This window comes from Lolium rigidum, chromosome 3 (genome assembly GCF_022539505.1).
Source record: "Lolium rigidum isolate FL_2022 chromosome 3, APGP_CSIRO_Lrig_0.1, whole genome shotgun sequence".
Lineage (NCBI taxonomy): Eukaryota > Viridiplantae > Streptophyta > Magnoliopsida > Poales > Poaceae > Lolium > Lolium rigidum.
Genome location: NC_061510.1, coordinates 103,099,555 through 103,121,244, shown reverse-complemented (window position 1 = coordinate 103,121,244; position 21,690 = coordinate 103,099,555). Strand labels below are relative to the sequence as shown.

At 44.5% G+C, this 21,690-nt stretch overlaps 2 long non-coding RNA genes across 2 annotated transcripts; one reads left to right on the top strand and one right to left on the bottom strand.

The window, feature by feature from the left end:
* Positions 1-14,574: 14,574 nt before the first annotated feature.
* LOC124702079 lies at positions 14,575-19,098 on the bottom strand. The gene is made up of 3 exons (XR_007002322.1): positions 18,952-19,098; positions 18,405-18,652; positions 14,575-15,418 (listed from the first exon to the last, which is right to left on the bottom strand). It is a non-coding gene; the product is annotated as an uncharacterized LOC124702079 (long non-coding RNA).
* LOC124702080 lies at positions 14,766-17,997 on the top strand. Its single transcript, XR_007002323.1, has 5 exons — positions 14,766-15,097; positions 15,172-15,211; positions 15,306-15,443; positions 15,634-17,668; positions 17,757-17,997. It is a non-coding gene; the product is annotated as an uncharacterized LOC124702080 (long non-coding RNA).
* Positions 19,099-21,690: the final 2,592 nt, after the last annotated feature.

The window sequence follows — 21,690 nt, the reverse complement described above, 5'->3', positions numbered from 1 at the left end:
AGGAGACAGAGTGGAAGAACTTACTTAGCCCAAGGTGGAAGATGGCCTATTTATAGTGTAAGAGAAAATAGAGTCGTTGGAGAAAAAGTCGGGATGAGAAAACTAGCCGTTTGAGGCAAAGTCGAGCAACCCGGTGATACGTCCAAAACGTATCTACTTTCCCGAACACTTTTGCTATTGTTTTGCCTCTAATTTGTGTATTTTGGGTACAACTAACACGGACTAACGCTGTTTTCAGCAGAATTGCCCTGGTGTCTTATTTTTGTGCAGAAAATCAACTTTCAGGAAAATCCCCGGAAATAATTACAATGGGCCTATTTTCACAGAAGACTTACGGAGCCAGAAGACGAGACGGAGGGGGCCCCGCCGCGCCGCCCTATGGTGACGCCGCCTCGGCCAACCCCCGACGCTCCCCGCTGGACTACTTAAAGCCCTTGACCTAAAAACGCACGGGGGTTCGACCAATTTGCCAGAAGACATCCAGAACTCCGCCGCCATCGCGAAACCCAATTTTGGGACCAGAAACTCCGTTCTGGCACCCTGCTGGGACGGGGAATTGGAGGAGATCATCGCCATCATCACCACCGACGCCTCTCCATCGACCATCCATGTTTCCCCCATCCATGTGTGAGTAAATGCCCCGCTGTAGGCTGAAGGGGATGGTAGGGATTGGATGAGATTGTTCATGTAATAGCCATAAGATTGTTAGGGCATAGTGCCTAGTATCCGTTGTTGGTACTTTTATAATATTGTTGCAACTTGTTATGCTTAATTCTTGTCACTAGGGCCCGAGTGCTATGATTTCAGATCTGAACATGTTATTGATTCATGATGATATTCATTGTTTTATGATCTTACCTGCAAGTTGTATACACATATTGTTGTCCGGAACTCGAGGCCCCAAAGTGCAGAAATTGGGACAACCGGAGGGGAAGGCTGTGATATGAGGATCACATGTGTTCACGGAGTGTTAATGCTTTGCTCCGGTACTCTATTAAAAGGAGTACCTTAATTACCGTAGTTTCCCTAGAGGCCCGGCTGCCACCGGCCGGTAGGACAAAAGATGTTGTGCAAGTTTCTCATTGCGAGCACGTACGACTATATACTGAACACATGCCTATGGTTGTTTAGTACTTGGATATTGTTTTATTATTATCTCGCAAATGCCTTGTCTTGATTATTACATGAGTTATCTTATCCATGCAGCGCCCGTTCATCCATCCCTATGCCTACGAGTATTTTAATCTCGTTGTTTACTATAATCACTACTCGCTTGTCTTTTATTACACTTCGTTGTCTTTATTTCTACTCACCTCATCGCTATAAAACTGTTACTCACTACAAGAAAAGTTGCCATGGCCGACGAAGTTGAAGTCGCGCCGTGGTTGCTGGTGTACCATGGCCGACGATTTTTGGTCTCTCCGTTGTGCATGTCAAAACGTTTTTCTCTCTCGTTTTTGAGGCCACCTAGCCCGACGAAAACAGCCAAAACGTCGCGTATGGTGGCCTGGGACGTGGTGCATCTCGAAATCTCGGGTTCGCCGGTCGAGTCAACGCAAATCCGCACCGCCCAGGGATGTAGGGCCCAGATGGCAGCCTCTCTGGCATTGTTTTTTTCTCGATCGCGCCATCTCGTTCAACGCTCTCCGATCGAGCCGTTTACGATGCAGGATCATGGGTCCCGCATGTCATCCTCTATGAACCAAAATTCTTTCTATTCTTGGATTTTTTTTGACCCCCGATTTCGGCTACTTCCTTTTTCTTTTGATCCCTTGCCGCCTTGGAAACGTTGAGACCGCTCATCGCTAATTGGGACCCGCATGTCATCCTCTATGAGCAATCAACTTTCTTTTCTTGGAGTTTTTTTGGCACCTCAAATTTGGTCACTTGCCTTTTTCTTTCGATCCCCTGCCGCCTCTCAAACGGTGATACCGCTGCTGCTAAATGGGACCCGCATGTCATCCTCTATGTACTATAAAACTTTCTTTTCTTGGATTTTTTTGCACCTCATATTTGGTCACTTACCTTTTTCTTTCGATCCCGTGCCGCCTCTCAAACGGTGAGACCGCTGCTGCTAAATGGGACCCGCATGTCATCCTCTATGTACTATAAAACTTTCTTTTCTAGGATTTTTTTGGAACCTCATATTTGGTCACTTGCCTTTTTCTTTTGATCCCGTGCCGCCTCTCAAACGTTGAGACCGCTGCTGCTAAATGGGACCCGCATGTCATCCTCTATGTACTATAAAACTTTCTTTTCTTGAATTATTTTTGGCTCCTGATATTTGGTCACTTGCCTTTTTCTTTCGATCCCGTGCCGCCTCTCAAACGGTGATACCGCTGTCGCTAAATGGGACCCGCATGTCATCCTCTATGTACAATCAAGTTTCTTTTCTTGAATTATTTTTGGATCCTGATATTTGGTCACTTGCCTTTTTCTTTCGATCTCATGCCACGTTTGAAACGTTGAGGAACCTTCTGGCTCATGGGACCCGCATGTCATCCTCTATGTACTATAAAAGTTCATTTTCTTGGTTTTTTTTACCCTCTGATTTTTGGCTATTTCCTTTTTCTTTTGATCCCCTGCCGCCTTTGAAACGTTGAGGACTTTGCTGGCTCATGGGACCCGCATGTCATCCTCTATGTACAATAAAACTTTCTTTTCTTGGATTTTTTTGGCACCTGATATTTGGTCACTTGCCTTTTTCTTTCGATCTCATGCCGCCTTTGAAACGTTGACTAAGCTGCTGGCTCATGGGTCCCGCATGTCATCCTCTACGACAATAAAAGTTTTCTTTCTTGGAGTTATTTTTTACCCCTAATTTCTGGCTATTTGCCTTTTTCTTTTGATCTCCTGCCCCCTCGAAACGATGAGGACGTCGTTGGCGGTGTCGGTCCCACATGTCATCCTCTATGAACAATAAAAGTTGCCTTTGATGGATTTATTTTGAACTCCTAATTAATTTCTGGATATTTCCTTTTTTTCTTTTGATCCCCTGCCACCTTGGAATCGTTCAGGATGCTGCTGCCTCATGGGTCCCGCATGTCATCCTCTCAGAACGGTAAATGTTTCTTTTCTTGGATTTTGTTGACCAAACGATTTTTGGCTTATTTTTTCTTTCGATCTCCTGCAGCCTTTAAAACGTTGAGGACGCTGCTGGCTCACGGGTCCCACATGTCAACCTCTATGAACAATAAACGCTGAGGATGCTGCTGCCTCATGGGTCCCGCATGTCATCCTCTCAGAACGAAAATGTTTCTTTTCTTGGATTTTTTACCAACAGATTTTTGGTTTATTTTTTCTTTCCATCCCCCGCCGCCTTTAAAACGTTGACGACGCTGCTGGCTCATGGGTCCCCGATGTCAGCCTCCCCGTACAAGAAACATGTGATATCTTGATTATTTTGCGTACAATAAACAGTGTATTTCACTCTGAGCTATTGCAAACGGATAAATTAAATCTTTATTTTTACATAAACAAACTTATATGTTGAATCTCCTTGTTTTGTGTTTTTGCGAAGCATAGGACTTTCTTGTTTTTTTTAGAAAAATCCGAACTTTCCTGTTTTGGAGTGGGCTGAAATTGTACGAGTCAAAAGGCCCAAGCAGATAGTTCGAAGGCCCGGATGTCCAGATGCAGCCCAATTGAAATCTTTCTTTTCTTGGATTTTTTTCTCCCCTGATTTCTGGCTACTTCATTTTTCTTTTGGTCCCGTGCCGCCTTGCAAACGTTGAGACCGCTGCTGCAAAATGGGACCCGCATGTCATCCTCTATGTACAATAAATTTTCTTTTCTTGGATTATTTTTGGCTCCTTATATTTGGTCACTTGCCTTTTTCTTTCAATCTCATGCCGACTTTGAAACGTTGAGGAAGCTGCTGGCTCATGGGTCCCACATGTCATCCTCTATGAACAATAAAAGTTTCCTTTGTTGGATTTATTTTTTACCTCTAATTTCTGGCTATTTGCCTTTTTCTTTTGATCCCCTGCCCCCTTTGAAACGATGACGACGCAGCTGGCAGGTCGGTCCCACATGTCATCCTCTATGAACAATAAAGGTTTCCTTTGATAGATTTATTTTTGACCCTAATAAATTTCTAGCTATTTCCTTTTTTTATTTTGATCCCCTGCTGCCTTGGAATAGTTGAGGATGCTGCTGCCTCACGGGTCCCGCATGTCATCCTCTCAGAAAGGTAAATGTTTCATTTCTTGGATTTTGTTTACCAACTGATTTTTGGCTTATTTTTTTGTTTCGATCTCCTGCCTCCTTTAAAACGTTGACGACGCTGCTGGCTCATGGGTCCCCAATGTCAGCCTCCCCGTATTGCAAATCCTCTTTCTGCAAAGGTTGTATTTCTATCTAGATAGCTAAGGTGGATTCGAATCTAACGTGGTTCGAGCGACTAGGTAAGCCTTCTTGCACTGATTAATGGAACTAGTGTATAGCAAGGTCAAGACATGTGGCTCGGTGTAATGAATCTATTTGAATCATGTTGTGGATTCAATCTGATAGTTCTCTAACAGGTCAACCAAAATAGAAATTAAGTTTTTTTCTAAAACGGAAATGCAAATTAAGATGAACACAAACGTTAGTTATCATAATAGCTGATCATACATACATACTTGCTAAGAGCAAAAGCTTGCCGTAGTTTTACCACCCATACAATTAATTAGCGGTTCGGATAAGATAACCTTATATAAGTATAACTACAAATGCATTTGCTAAGGGCTCATGGGACAACAGAACTAGACAACCGCAAACTTTATGACCAAGCATGTCACAACATGGCATCGAAAGATCTTGACCTTCAACTTTGATCCAATGCGAAGTTTGGCACCGTCAATGAAATTTTTCCACCTGGAAGTAACAGCCAAGCGGCCATCTGTGGGATTGACGGAGTACCGTCCCTCCACGGTGAGACCTTCACTCTCCATGACGAGGGAAATCTTGCCCCTTCGGCCAGCATTGAGATCCTTGGTGATACTTTTAGGCAATTTCTGATTCAAAGCAAGAGATACCACCAAAAATTAGTCAATGGCACCAATGCACTGGAAGACCGAACCATGTGAGACTTTGAGCAGAGAAGACATCAAGATAAGAGCGAGTTATGTTCGTCATATACTCACGAACATAGCCTTCGGATGCGTCCTGGTCACCACACGGGTGGCCACGACAATGAGCTGAGACCTCGGTGATCTGGGCGGGCAGGTGCGAGAGCCTGGGCTGGTATACGAGCTGGTGCGTCGATGCGAGAGACTGCTGGGCGGGTGCAATAAACGGTGCCTCTGGAGGAACCGGTGCGTGCGAGGAGGCCGTTAGGCAGGTGCGATGAACGGTGCGGCTAGAGGAACCAGGTCTGATGCGAGGAGCTCGCTGGGCGGTGTAGTATATGGGGCCTCTACGGGAACCAATGCCGGTGTAGGGGCTCTGCTGGGTAGATGCGATGAACGGAGCTGGTACAAGAACCGGTGCCGATGCGGGAGAGTGGGAAGCCGGTGTCGGTGCTTGGTGTGGGTGCCCTTTGTGACATCCGCTCCTGTTCCATCAGGGGATCTGCAGCTTTGATCATGTTAAACCCAGCAAGCTAGAACAGAGGGAATGGTTTAGAACAACCGCTCGTAATGCGGTAATCAAAGGATATGAGTACAAAAAAGTTACATATTATATATTTGGAAGTGTCTCCAACTCGTAGCGGTTACGTATATCCGCCCGTTTGAGTTTCGATCCTCGGCTCGTCGCCCTTCTTCGGACCGTAGTCAAAAGCAAACTTTCTCCAATCATGTCCATACAAATATGTGATGGCACGCGTCTTGTAGACATACACCTCATAGACCGTGTAGGTGTTCATCAATTTGCCATTGCCATGCATAGTGAAAGACCCTTCATGCGGACACATCTCGGTTAATCATTGGACGAAGTTCACAAGGTACACTCGTAGGTGAAAATTGATACTAATGTAAGAAGCGAGGAAGACTAAAAACAAGACTTTACTATATGCCAATTCATGCTAAATCACCGAGAATACATACTCGTAACTGCGTGAAGGAGTTATTAGAAAGGTAGATAGAGCCATAGGAGGTGTTATATGCGGGGTATGTACATGGGCCCGCCATATTCCCGCAAGCTCGGCATCGGGATGGTGAAGGAAACATGGGAGGTACTACTGGTGCGTAGCGCTGAATGTAATTAAGTGGAAGAATTAGGTTGTGTAAAGTGCATAGTTTAGAGCAATGCAAATGTTGACAAGCGAGTGCATAATACTATGTTACAAACTGAACAGTCAAAATTTAGTGCATGATGAATATAAGCATGCTAATTTGGCGTTTCCGAATTCCAAAAAGCATTAGACAGAGCCGGTGATAATATCAGACATAAATCATGGCATGTATATGTGGCTTAAGAAAATATACCCGAACCCTTGGATGGTTACGGCCCGGCTGGTCCTTGGACTTGAGCTTATATAAGCATCCGGAAGGTGGGGCTGACAGAGAACTTGGTGGCAGCCTCTGCCCGGATGCCTCATCGGCGGCAGTTGCAATCCTTTTGACCAATGAAGGCTTAGCGGTTTTAGTACTGCATATGAAAATTGAAGAGCAAACGGACATCAGCGGTGATATATAAAATGAATCTATGAGACACCGATGCATATAGTGCTGGATGTAAGTGGAAGAATAGGGTTGTGTGTGTTTACGAACTATTGGTAAGCATTAGACAAAGCCGGCAATAAACGGACAAATCAAATCATGTATGAGGATTAAGAAAATATACACGCTATCGAAAAGGATACCACCCAGCTGGCCCGTGGCCTTGTGCTTGAGGAGGATTTCGGAAGATGGTGGCGGCACCATCGTCTTCACAGCAGCCTCATCGGGATCATTTTTTTCCATTTGAGTAGAGGCACGAAGCTTCATCTCTGCATATGAATAGCAACAGAACTCATCATTGATATTTAATAAATCTATGAGATAGATCGATGCAAATAGTGCGGGATGTAAGTGAAAGAATAGGGTTGTGCATAGACAATAGTTGACAACAATGCAAATGATTACAAAAGAAGCCAACGGAACTCAACAGTTTATATCTTGGATGAGACAGATCGAAAAGTGAAAAATTAGTGTATGATGATTGTAAGCAAACGCGGTGTTTCGAACTTTTGGTAAGCATTAGGCAATGCCAACGAGTAATTAAACGAGATAATAATAAAATCATGTATATGGATTAAGAAAATATACCAGATTCATTAAAAGGTCACCACCCGAGTGGCCCATGGCCTCGTGCTTGTAGAGGTTTTTGGATGATGGTGCCGGCACCATCATCCTCACAGCGAGCCTCATCGGCCTCATTTTGCATCCACTTGAGTAAAGGCGCAGCGGTTTCAGCTCGCATAAGAATGGGAACAGATCTCAGCAGTGATATTGAATGACTCTGAGACAGACTGATGCATATAGTGCTGGATGTAAGTGGAAGGGTATGGCTGTGTATGGACAACAGTTCACAACAATGCAAGGGTGTGTTTCGTTCTGAAACAACATTGAATGGAATGGAATGGTTCCATTTCAGAGGAATGGAATGGTTACATTTTTGTTCGGTTGGGAAAAATGGAGAGCAGAACAGATCGAGGTTAAACTAATCATTTGTCTCAAAATTGTAATTAGCATTTGCAAATGACATTTTAATCTCAAAGTCGTAATTAACAGCGCCTAATGGTGCTCTTTTAATCTAAAAATCGTAATTAACATCATTTTTTGTTGGGTTAGGGGAACTGGAGAGTAGATGTACATTACTGTATGATGATTGTAAGCAAACGAATTTGGTGTTTCTAAACTTTTGGCTTCGAGATCTTATGGGCTTCAACTCTAGCCTACCCCAACTTGTTTGGGAATGAAAGGCTTGGTTGTTGTTGTTGTAAACTTTTGGCAAGCATTAGACAAAACCGACAATAAACAGACAAAAATCAAGGCATGTTTTGTGGATTAAGAAAATATACCATATTCATTAAAAGATCACCACCTAGCTGGCGCGTGGCCTTGTGCTTGTAGAGGCATTTAGAAGATGGGGCGGCATCAACATACCGGCAGCTCGATCAGCGCAGCTTTGATCTTCCTTTTGAGTAAAGGCCCTAAAGTTTCGGTCCGCATATGAATAGCAAAACAAAAGGCGGACCTCGGCGGTGATATTGAATTACTGTATGAGATAGATCGATGCATATAGTGGATGCTCTTAGCCTTTTGCACCATGAACACTAGCTATGGACGGACAAAAAAAACTAGTTGACTCAGCTTTGTCTAGATACCTCCATCCCAAAGCTTAAGGCTTATTTATTTTTGAGAAATCAAAACAAGTAAAGTTTGACCAAAATTTTAGAACATTCTATCAACAAATATAATATTGTGTAGATATCGTAGGAAAATATATCTCACAATCTATTTAATGATATTAATTTTGTATTTTGCATGTTAATGATTTTTGGTAAAAGCTTAGTCAAACATGGTATAGTTTGACTTTCTAAAAATAATATAAGCCCTAAGCTTTGGGATGGAGGTAGTAGTATCTAGAGCTAAAACACATCTAGATACATTCGTATCTACGAGATAGTTGAGTCAATTAATTTGGATCCGAGGGAGTATCGGATTCGGACTACATCATGGTAAGTTGGTTAAAAAAATTGCCCTCGGGCGGTCCACGCCCGGCTCGGCGGTGGCATTTCGCTTCTTGTGCTTGCGAGATCCGGCCATGCTCCTGCAGCGAGGTGGGGCGCTATCGTTCCCCATAGCCTCGAAGCACGGAACTCGGAGGTACCAACCTGATACGAGAGAATATAGAGCATGGTGTCACGAGAGGCTTTACGCACAAACAGTCGAAGACATGTGCTACTTTAAGCATTTTCCGAACGAGGAGCAGATTGAGGATGCGGACGGACGAGTGGATAAGCAAACGGAGTACACTGCTTTGCGGGGCCGGGGACGCAGCTCGAGCTCGACCAGCTGCCCACATGCGTGGTGGCCGTACGCTCCATTGCCCCCACCACCACCACCGAGGTCTTTCCTTTCCTGTACAAGGCGACAAAAGATACGGTGAGGATCAGCGAAACTACAAAGGTTGCAAATGTCGACAAATAAAGGAAGAACACCCCAATCCAAGCAAAGGTAGCCCCCGCCCCCACCCCCATCAATCACTCCCCAGCGCGAGGGTGACCAGAAAGACACCCCTTCGCCCAGAATAGGAAATAGATGCGCAAGATATCGAGGTGAGGAAAAAAGAACCGATCTCGAGAAAGGAAAGAACATTACTAGTACTACCTATCCGCTTGGTCTAGATGCAGCTTGCCCCTCCAAGCTGGATGCCTGGACGGTGGAGGCGAAAGGAGGGATCGAGCTAGCGGCTTGCATCCGTCGGCTGTCGGCACTCGATCGGGAGAGACAAGGGGGGCTACATAAAGGGGAGGGGTAACATATTTTATTACACAGTGAACTTACTGATGTGACTACATGTCTCACTGAAACTAGGGCCCATAGTGTGGCACCCCAAATTCACTTGAACCTGCCCGGCGGGACGCATTGGCGCGTCAAGAAAACCCCCGAATTGTAGCGGGGAAATGAAACATTTCACAAAAATTCGAAATTCAAGCACACCGCCACGCGCCAAGCACGCGGGCTGTTCCTTCCTCTTCCTCGGTTCCTCCTCCCTATCCGAAAAAACCCCAAATCCCAAGCTCAAACAACAACAAAAAAAACCAAATCCCCGGCCGCCATGCATGTCCTCGTTAACCCGTCGGAGATCGTTCCGGACGAGGCGGACCCCCGCCACGAGATCCCGAGTTCGTCCGTTCCGTCCACCTCGAGGCACTCGCGTGCTGTCTCGCAGCGGCGGCTTGAGGGCGCTGCAGAGGAAGTTCCGTCGGAAAGTGCTCATGGCAACCGTGCAAGCTCACCGGCGTGCTGTATCCCAAGAGGAACTGGTCAAAGCTTTGCTATTCGCAAAAAAAAAGCTGGCCAAGATCTGGTCAAAGCTTCGTCGATGGCTTGCCGCGAGAGTCTTGGAATCCAGAGTCAATAAACTAGCTGCTCGAGGACTTGGGCGGTTTACACCGATTCATATTAACTGACTCAACTTTGTTAGTCTAGTTAACAAATGCATCTAGATACATCCATATCTAGACAAAATTGAGTCAATTAATATGAATCAGAGGGAGTGCACGAAAGTGTTTCATGGTACCAATTAATGCGGCGCGGGACCGGTCGTAGAAGTAATTGTGCTACTACTCATACGGTGAACCGATTGTGTGGGTGTCAAATTTTGCAACGCGATCATCCATCGAATGCTTAATTATAGTTCTAGCGCCAAAGGCGTACAAATCATAACAAAGATAGTACATACTACGGCACCGAACATAAGAGTACGAATCATAAAGTAGCTCAACATTTTGCATCGGGGCTGGGTGGTCCCGAGACTACGGGACGCCCCGATGATCTCCGGCGTGCATCCACTTCAACGCAAAGCCGTGTACTCGGTCCACGGCCTCCTTCGTAGGCTGGATAATCTCGGGTGCGGGACCTTCGTCTATGAAAGGCTCGTCATCGGTACCATCCACGGGTGCATCGAGTGCCGGGTGGTCTTGAGACTACCGGACGCCCCTAATGATCTTTGGGCGTGCATCCACTTCAACGCAAAGCGTGTACTCGGTCCACGGCCTCCTTACGTAGGCTGGATAATCTCAGGTGCAGGACCTTCGTCTATGAAAGGCTCGTCATCAGTACCATCCACAGGTGCATCGAACTGAGATTCATCTTCAAATCTCCCATCAAACTGAGACCTCTTCAACTCTATGCTTCTGCAATTAATACATCAACAGATTAGACAAACATCCAAGGGATGCAACCTGAACAAATGTCGTTTTACATATTACCTTCTCATCTGGCACAACACATGTCCCAGAGCTGAAACCCGTTTCCTGAAGCAAGCGCTTTTTCTCTCCTTCCCGTCCATCCATACGCAACAAGTTAAATTTGAGTACGGAACCTTGCACATCAATGCAAACTATTGATCGAAACAACGGCGAGCATCAATATAAATAATTAACTACATATGCCAGCACACATACAGTGTGAGCAAGATCCGCTTCTCCCGCTGAAGGATCATTATATGGTTCACCATGATAAACCCACCTAACATATGTGCGGTCCATCCCAAAAATGTGTAAATGATCTTCCACTACATGGTGAGGCCTCTTCTCACCATTCATACATGTGCAGCTGCGGCAATACATGTCCAGGTTGTGACCTTCATGAGCTCTAATAAATCCCATAAAGGGTTGAACACCATTTATATATGAAGGGAAACATAAGTGTCCATGCGAGTATCAAGTTACTGTCCATCTGTTTAATTATGAGATACAATGGTTGGTGATTAATTTAAGGCGAAGTAGGAAATGTATATCCATCGAGTACAAAACTATACTACATGATTATGCATTTCAGCAATCATGTCGAGTACAAAACAAAAAATGCCCATCGACATTTTAGCAAACGAGATCGTGTACAAAACTACGCCATGGCATTTCGGCAAATTAACGGATCGAGTGCGGAGCCGACTCTATATGCCCACGCAAATGAACAAATTGATCGAGGACAAATCGAGCGGAAAACTATAAAGTGCCAATTAGTTCGAGCATATTGACGATTTTTTAGCAGCATCAAGGAAATATAAATCGTTAGGCCGTCTTGCCCGACGCATGATTGAGCTAGAGATAGCAGCCCTACCATGGATCAACTTGACCGCCGGTGCATCTCGAGAAGAACGACGGGAAGGGGAAGCTTCTTCTTCGCACGGACGGGACGGGGAGGGGAAGCTCTTCGCACGGACGGGGATAAGTTGTGTAGGGGTGGGTGGGGGGTCATGCGGCCGGGCCGCCCGGTAGGTGGTGTTTAATGAAGTTGCGTGTGTAATTTGCCGTGCACAAGGTTGAGGAATAGGCGGTTCCCTTTGCCGCGCGCACAATTCAAACTATCCCGCCCATGTAGTTTAAATTCGCTATATTTTCGTTAAATCGACATAAAGTCATGTGAGTGGGTGGAAATTAGCAAAGTTGCTTGAAAAATAGTAAAACTCTAGAATTATCCTTTAAATAGGCTCTACTTCGTGTGAAAATCGGCGTGTGGAGGCATGTTGAGCTGTTTTATTTGTACTTTCTTCATTAAAACTCCCATTTTATGCACTTTGGATGGAAAAAAATCATTTGTACATAAATTTTGACAACGCCATTTGCAAACATTAATTGTTTTACATGCCAAGATGCACCCATCCACCAAATATGGGGCAAAAGTTTATCTCAATCTAGATATATATGTATAATTAGTGAGGGACCCCTTTTGATTTTGTGCAATTTCCACTAATTAGCTAGAGAGAAGGTGTCAATTAATTAGGCCATGTTAGGGGCTATGTTTTTTAGATTATGGTTGTGTGGATTCAAATACAACTTCTTTATTTGTGTGCTATGATTAATCAAAACTAGATCGATCGACTGCGCACACATTATTAGAGGCACATGCCTTTGCGCACAAAGTGCATGTGTGTGTTGTTGGCCACCAACGAGAGAGCGGCGAGAGAGCGATTGAAATCCCCAAATTAAACACATATATAAGCATGCATGGTTAGGCCATGCATGCATATTAATTATATATATTGTGAGGCAAATTAATTAAAATGTGTTTTCATTTCAGACCATGTCAAAATTCAAGTTAATTAATTGAATTATCAGTACTTATTATATAATTAATGAATCCCAATAATGTCTATATATATATATATGATCGATAAAGGCCATATATTAACTGGGGTTATATAATCTAGGGTTTACTAGCTATATATAGAGCAAGGTTTTATTAGATTATTGGGTTATTAATTAGCTTGAGGTTATGTGTTTTAACGAGGGTTTGATTAGCTAAGGTTAGTTTTCTATATATATACGGTTTAGGGTTAATGGCACATATATTTAATTAGAGGACCGCGAGGACCCCTGGCCTGCTTGATGCGCAATTAATAAGGGTCGTCGTTGGCCTATAGCTAGCTATATAGGGTTTTATGGTTTATTTAGAGGGTTTATGTGTTAGGGTTAATTATAACTTGTTGTGAATTAAATTACAACTTTTTTATTAGTGTGCTACACAATTAATCAAAACTCTAGCTAGATCGATCGAGTGTGCACAGACATGCACTATTAGAGGCACCCGTCTTTGCGTGTAAAGTGCAAGCATAATGTGTGTCGTTGCGCTGGCCACACCAATCGATAAAGAGAGAGATAGAGATGAAAGATTATTGAAATCGTCAAGAATATTCAAATATATATATATAACTCAAAATAATATTCTGAGCACCAACTCCACCTATATGGCTAGCGGACCGGATTATAAAGAAAAAAAGTCTACAGTATGTTATCCCAAATTCCCAACTCACGCACCAACCCATCCCCCCGCACCTCTACCTCACGTGCTTCCCGCCGGCCCGTCTCCCACCGCCGGCGAGGCATCGCCGCCGGCCCGTCTCCCGCCGCCGGCAAGGCACCACGTGCCCCCACACCTCGCTTGCCGCTAACCCTTATTCGCCCTGTCCCGAGCGCGGCGGTCGTCGCCCGCATCTCCTCGACGCCAGCCGCCCGCCGCCCGTCCCGGCGGTCGTCTAAGGCGCGTCCTCGACTCCGGTGGACGCCGCCCCGCGCGCCCTCGCCTACCTCCGTCCGTCCTCCTTCTCCAAGGTCTGCTGCCCCTCCAGAACCGTCGCGTGGGCGATTTTCTTCCTCCAGCCAAATTGGCAGCAGGACGCCGCCCCTCTGTCTCGCAGGGCTGCGCGCCCCATCCTCCTCAAGATTGCCTTGCTCAGCAGTGCCGCACAGGGTCCTCCGCGCTGGAGGAACTCACAATTCGGCTGCTGGAATCCTTCAATTTAGTATCTCGTTCAAGGGAAGTACACCTGCAACTCTAGGTAAGTACAAGCAAATTTGGGGAGAATTATACGGGTGTTCTCCTTCCTACCCTGTCGCCGGTGGCCAGATCCTTGGTGAATTCCCGATCTACGGTTGGTTGGTCCACGCAATCCCAGCAATGCCTCAACAACAGAGAAGAGTGCGACCGGTTTCGTGCAGCAGCAGCGCCGTAGGGAGAGGAATGGGGAGGAGGGGCAGTGCCAGTGTAGGGCGTGCAGTTTCATGTTTCTGTAATGTTCTGTTGGGTACTCATATTTTTGGATTCTCTTTGATGTATGTACAATATAAAAGATGCACTGCTAATTAACGAATTGCAATTAGTGAAAATAGGAACTACATGCGTGGCGTTTTGTAAGCACTACACACATCCTTGTCTAGAAGGATTTTACTAACTGTCGTTGCCTAGTGAAAGTAAGTAAACCTGATCTAGAAAATTCCAAATTATTAACTATATAAAAGCTGACCCTATTTGCTGAAACCTCACCGTTTTGGGTCCTGTTCACGTTATGTTATCCTCCAATCAAAGGTTGACACGTTTGCTAATTCTACTGTAGATTAGGAATCAGTAACTCTAGATCCCTTCGGTAGGATTTTATTTTCTCTTTTTTCTGCATTGGAAACCCCTGATTACCGGCTTCTTTCCGGTTGTCCCCTTTTAATGCTTCCGGTTATTTCTCCTCTCTATGCTCTTCTTTCCTTTTCTCACCCATAGTTTCCGGTTTTCCGGTTAAATTGATATATCTGTGCCACGTCTATCCCGCCGCTTACCGCGATCCTTCGCGAGGGAGCAGCGACCGCTTTCTCCTCTTCCTGGATACATCCTCACATCGCACGAACGTGCACCTCCTCCGATCCAGCGGTAGTTCTCCTCCCCGATGAAGTCGTCCAGCAGCCACCGCCGTTTTGGGGGGCCAACGCATCCAGCCAGACGGTCTTCTCTCCTCCTACAAGTTTCTCCTCCCCCGCTGCTTCATCTGGCCACCGCCGTTGTTCAATCTAGGAGGAAGCAGTGTCCAGCCAGCCAATAAGCCAGATGGGATGCCATGGTTTCTAAGGTCTGAAATCGAGCACTGTGGCGTCGGCTGGACCTCAGCCAAAACATGTGTCATGTCCCTACAGGTTCGAAGTTCTTCATCTCTCATCTCTCATCCCCTTTATCCCCTCTCTTTCTCACTTTCTTGCACTTGATGCAGCGGAGGACAGGGCGTCGCCATAAGGTGGACCTCCACTGATGTAAGGATTCACATGCTTTTTTCTCCTTCCAGTGCATATGATCATTACGCATCATCACGGGTCTCTCATTGTGACCTCGCTTCCACCCCTGCAGCGAGTCCAGCTGTACAGCGACGGAGTGTGAGGTCGTCTTCGGCACGTCGAGGTTAGCCTCTAGGATGCGGTGACCGGTGGCGGTGGCTATCGGCTTGGAGGATGACGTGCTCCCTGTATAGGAACAATACCAGAGAAGGTAACTCTTAAACCCAGTCTGCAGAAACGACTTAAGAAATTGTGTTGGGTTTGTCAGGCAGAAGATGAGGTCGATCAGGAAAGAACAAAAGATGTCTAAATTCAATTCTTATTGTGCTATTAGTTTTCCACATGGTTAATAACTTGAGATTTCTCAGATATTTACAGTTATTTCCTTTTTTCCTATGTAGGTATTGTACCACACATTCAGTACTGCCAATCTGTTTTGCGGCCTGCCTTTGGACATTATGGACGGCAAGAAATAATAGGACGTTCAATGAAATCAACACGACAAAATCTGGACTCTTTAAATAAATAGCAGATGAGCTAATGAGTCAAGTTATGGGCAACAAGGTCTGAGACTTCAGCAAGAGAAGATAGCATTAAGCTGTGGCTGATCAGTTTCGTCCCAACGATCCACCCTGTTGTTTGACTTTCCTTTATTTTTAATTATTTTTATTTTTATTTTATCTCCATGATGCAAATGTAACAATTGCTGCGATGCTGAATGAAGCTAAAAGGTATAGGATCCTCCACATTTTTCCTCCAAAAAAAAGCACCTAAACTTAGTCTCCAAAATCTAGGTGAGTATTATTAGCGTATTCTCATTCCATATATGTCCGATTCATTCTTGCTTATAAATCATCAATGTAATAGTTACAATTTGCATTGAACAATATTATGCCAGATTGAGTAAACCTTCACTGGTTTTTAGTTGAGATAAAATTATGGCTGGGTATTTCTATTTTACTGCATGTCGACTCCTGAACAATTAAAGACATGATATGAGGTTCATTAGATGTTCTTTTCTTCAGTTAGTTCTGAAAGAAGGAACTAAGGTGGATTTTTTGCAGTTTGCACATTTTTTTACTTGGTAAATAGTTCATCTATAACATGAGCCATCCTTGGTTTCAACTTGGATCAAAATATGGTATTTATCTACTTTCTATGCCATACTCTTACTCATTACTGGTACCATATCCTTTCTTTCTACTTTCAATCAGCAGAACTATTTTTTAGATCTTTTCATTTAGGTTAGAAAATAATAAGGTAGTAAGAGATTCAAACTATTGAGCAAGTAGTACCAAGTTCAGGAGATAAAGTGATGGATGGCATGGATTCTTGGCTCGATATTGACTGTGGCTTTGAGAGTGGAAGTTCAGGTGTGCCCAACAAGTAGAAATTGCTAAATTACATTAAGATTCGTGTCTTACATATGCCCTACCTTTTCTAAGAGTTTTCGTTCATAGTTAAAGTTTACTGTCTTTATCACTGCTTTATTCATGCATAGTAAGGAAACTTCTTGAATTTGCTTGAATAAAACTAGCTCTTCTTCATATTGATAGGAAAAGTTCAGAATCTAGTTAGTAGAGTGGATTTTCAAGGTTGCTCCTGATTTGCCAAGAGATTTCAGAAGTAAATGATTCCAAGATGAACACTAAGAATGTAATGGAATAGAAGAATCCGCACAAAAATTTTGTAACCCTACAACTTTGATTGTTTTAGCATGTGCATTGCTTGCTCTATTAGTAAAAGTACCACTGTCAAGTTAAATTATCCATTGGTTGCTTCATTGCCTTTTGTACGTGCTTGCATAGAGCATAATTAGATAACCAACACAAACATAGTGTTCCTAGCTGAATGTTTCATTTCACCAAGAATGGTTGATATTAAAGCTATCCAAAAGTACGCGTCAGCCGTAATTTGCATCCTATGTCTGCTACTTACTTACGGCACATGAGTGAGTTTGTCGAAGAAAACGTAAAAGATGGTGCATTCCTGTTATACTTTAACCAGATTACCCCTTTATGTCTTTTGCACAAAATGATATAAGTTCTATTCCATGAATGGATCACCAATAGAGAGATTGAACTAATAATACAATGGCCTTCAGTTTGTTGTGTGGTAACCCAAATTGTTCAGCTCAAAATAACTGGCCTACCTTGCAACTTAAATTCAGTGCCAATAATTGAATATGTGCTAGCTCCATTTTGTCTGGTGAGAACGTACACGACGGTAACAAGTGACAGTCCTTCGGATCTTGGCAACACATTTATAACGTACAAATGTACTGGATGGTCTGCTACTATTGAAGCTATACACCCATGGTTCGGGTATCTAGCTGTTTTGGCCCAAGTATCTCCAGATGGCAAGTGAGTGACCACTGCTCGATGTGTCATATATGTGGATGCTATCTTAGATGGAGCGCTTCCTGTCTAAGTATAGGTACAGTGAGCTTTTACATGCTGCTTATTTTGGAAAATTCCATTTACTATGCATAGAGTACTAATTAATCACTCAATATTAATTGCAGAACTAGGTTCATGTTCAAGGACTCAGATTCGACAATCCAGTACTTGATGGTTATGGATTTTCAGTGCTCATACTATCTACAGAGATGGATCCCTCACAGACATAATGAACTTAGTTTAGATAGGAAAACCATGTAGCCGCTACTCTGTTTTCTTTTGTACCTTCCTATTGAATGTGTTACTACCTTCTTCAGTTCTGTTCTTTGTACTGTTTTTGTTGCATATGTTTGCAGTCAACAAATATATCAGGAGCTTCTCTTTCTATTTCCTGTTTTATGTCTCCTTTTATTGTTCCAGAAAAAAACACTTTATATTATTGATCTACTGTGTCTACATGGTTTTGTCTACCTACAACCGAGTTTTTGATTATGAATCAAGCTACCAAAGGAGAGCTTCATTAATCACCAGAATGACAAAACTGAAGTTACATTCATAGTTAAAGTATGCTTCAGAGTGTTATAGTTGTTTTATTCCTCTAGCTTTTGCTCCGTGGTTTCCTTAGTGCCAAAATTATGGTTCAGATCTACGCATGATGGTTCGGCTCTCACCAACGGCGGATAGAGACAAAATTTCTATGACGTTATACAGGTACGATTACAGATTCCAAAATATGTTGCTTCACAGTAACCACAGAAGAAAGTATAACATACCAGTTGGTGTCAGCTCGATCTGCACCTGCTCGAGTTGTTCTGTCGACTGCTCCTTTCTCCTGCTTCTGTGGCGACAGCTTGCTGACGGCATTGCGATGCAAACTCCTTAAATCCTCTTCAGTTCCCCTATCTCTGCCTCTGCCCTTGCTTCTACCGCTTCAGTAGACCAACGCTCTGGGCTCTCGCACCACATCCCCTCTTTTCGTCCGCCGTGGGTACGGCGAGGAAACCCTCCTCCACATCCCACGCTAATGAAGCAGAAGCAACAGCAGATCCACGGAATGAGCAAGAAAATTTTGAGGGGCAAACAAACTCAAGTAGTAATCAGGTAGTGACAACAACTTGGAAAACCGTGGGATGATAATCGTTTGCTACATGCTTTGTTATTTTTTTTGGTGGTTTAGAACAATCAGCCTGACAGAAAATTTTCAGCTACTCTTCTACAAAATACGATTCTTCCAAAAAAAAAAGTATGTGCTAGGAAAAATGCTTGCAATATACTACGCACTAATAGAAATTGATAGATTTCCAGCGAGAAGTAGCTTACCAGACCATCGGTCCACCCCTTCTAGCTCCGCTTCAACCCACCGCTGCAAGAACAGAGCTCCCAGCCTTCCAGGCGGCGCTCCACTGCCCAGGTTCAGGCCGCTGCAGACACGTCTCCCACACCGAGCAGCGGACTTCCATCCTCCCGTCAGCGGACTTCCTGCTCCTCTCCCTTTCGTCATCCTCGATGTTGCTCAAGAAGCATCTGCCAAGCGCCGACCCCTCAGCCCCTCCCCCCATGGATTCAGTGGCAAACGACTATCGCGAGCAGAGCACCGCATAAGCACCGTGTGGAGAGAGGAGAAATAGGGACGGGCGACAGCAGCCCTCCACCGGTCAACTCACTACTCTCTGTTATTCTTCACTCAAAGGTACTCTCAAGCAAAAAAAAAAAAAAAAAAAAAGGTACTCTCAAGCAAAAAAACAAAAGTGGCCCTATAGGGGGAGAATAAGCACATATGGAGTTGGAAGCGAGGTGGGCTTTCGGTGGTGTTTGGGCCAGAATGGTAAGATGGAAAGATAAGCTGTGATGCTCTCTCTCTAACCTTTTTAAATTTTATTTGTGGAATTAGAATTAGGAGAAAACGAAGGGTTTTCGTGAAAACTTGAGAGGCTCAAACAAGATAAAAATGTTATTTTACTGAACTTTAAAAGATTGCAAACTGATACCAAACCATTTATATTAGAGTTTATGTTTTATTTCAATAAAAGAAAACTGCTCATCTATCTAATTTGCAAACTTTTGAACATAGTAAAGACACGGCGTGCTTCTTAAATCGATGCCAATATGCTATAGTTTGTAGCAGAATGCAAAGCCATGAAAGTATAAGAGGATCAATTCATATGTGTGCTAAAGTCAAAGCATACTAAATATCTATTGTTGCCGCCATGATCGAAATATGAAGAGTCCATTCATTCACACAGTTGACAGCACGGGCGCGGCGTGCGCCGCGCCACACTTCCTAGTAAAAATAAAGTTCCACCGCTACCACAGAGAGAAGCAGCCGACTCAGTGGCTGCTGAAGAAGGTGCGGGCAGATTCCAGGTCCAGAGAGCTACATGGTGATGGAAGACCATCGGCAGTACGAGCGATGATGTTTGGGCAGTACAAGTACCGGTGGCCAGCAGCTGCTCCCGGTGAGATGGCCTGCAGTCTGAAATTCAATAACTGAAGAACTGAATACCATGTTGTTCCTCTCTGCTTGCTAAAAACTAAAACTAGAAAAGTTGGATGGCTAGAAAATGGTTAAACTAAAGCAATACACTCACGTAATCTTGGCACTGCACTTCTCTCTATAGTTTGATCTTCTCGTGTCTGTAGGAGTATACTCTGATTGAAAACGAAGTGTTTTACTTTATCCATTGCACAACATGAAGAAGAAATAAAAATACTAGCGCTCTTTCTTAATCCTGTAAATAAAATCCTCACCATTAACACTATTTACTTTTTTCTCCATGTAGCTTTGTTACCACGTTGTTCTCTATGGTTGAGAGCTTCATGAGAAATAACTGAATTTGCTAGTTTCGATTTCAGTTTTGGAGTGCGATGGCCAGATTAGCATGACACAATTTGGTTGCTCACTATGGAGGATCTGGAGGCGGCTGCAGGTTGCCCCATCGTCACCTCCCTTGGTTGCCCCTGGCATCGCCGCACCCTGGTGCTACCGGCGTCTATGCGCCGCCCCGGCGACCGACGCCTCCCTCCCGCAGATCCTCTTCATCGGTAACCCGCGGTGTCGGCCTAATTTGCAGCTCCACAACTCCAGCGCCGCCGCCCCCCACCATGGTGCCTCGTCGGTGTCCCACTTCCAATCCCCTGGCGTCGGCGGCCGTGTTCGATGGCGCCGCTCCGACGACTCTAACACGCGTGGGCTGCTGCATCGGTGTAACTAAACCTTTATTTGGGCAGCTATTGATGCTTTGGTGTAACTAAACCTGTATTTGGGCAGTTCGACACTTCGATTTTGGGCAGCTCGACACTTCGATTCCCGGCAGTTCAAAACTTTGATTTTGGGCTTTCGCGTTGGACTTCATGGGAGGAGGCGGTCGGAGTTTGCTGCAGTCGCCGTCAGGTAGCAGAAAAGGCTGGAGCTACTTTGCTACAATATGGATCATGCTAACTTTGTATAGAATGAATAAATTCGGTAAAAAGTACATGTCATTGTTGTCGGCAGTACATGCACATTTTCAGGTGAAATTCAAGGCGTCAGATTTTTTTTTTGATATTTTGTAAAACGAGGGAATATTCCTCTATGTAATTAAATTAGATATTGTAAAGAAAGTGAATAATATGTTATATTATAGGCTGCCAATTTGTTCCTAGCAAGCGCCGCCCATCTCCCCAACATCTCCGGTCTCTCGCGACGCCGATGGGACAACTGCCAACCTGAAGTGTTATTACCTAACAAATCAAGGGATTTAACCCATCAAATTCAAGTCATCATCTCAAAAACATAAATTTAAAACTTCTAAAATAAGTTTCAAACCATACGGATTTCGGACAAATCCAACTCTGCCTGGACGCCCCACGCGCCGTTGGTTGGAGGGCCACTGCGCGGCCACCGCCTGGATGGTCCCCGCGCCGCCGCCTGGATGGCCGCCGCGGCATCGCTACGAGGGTCGCCACGCCGCTGTCTGCAGGTCTCGCGTGCCGCCGCGTCGAGGGCCGAGCACGCCGCCCATCCTTTTTCCTCATGGCCGTCGGCCTCTCTTCTTCCCCGCGGCCGGAGACCCTCCTGCT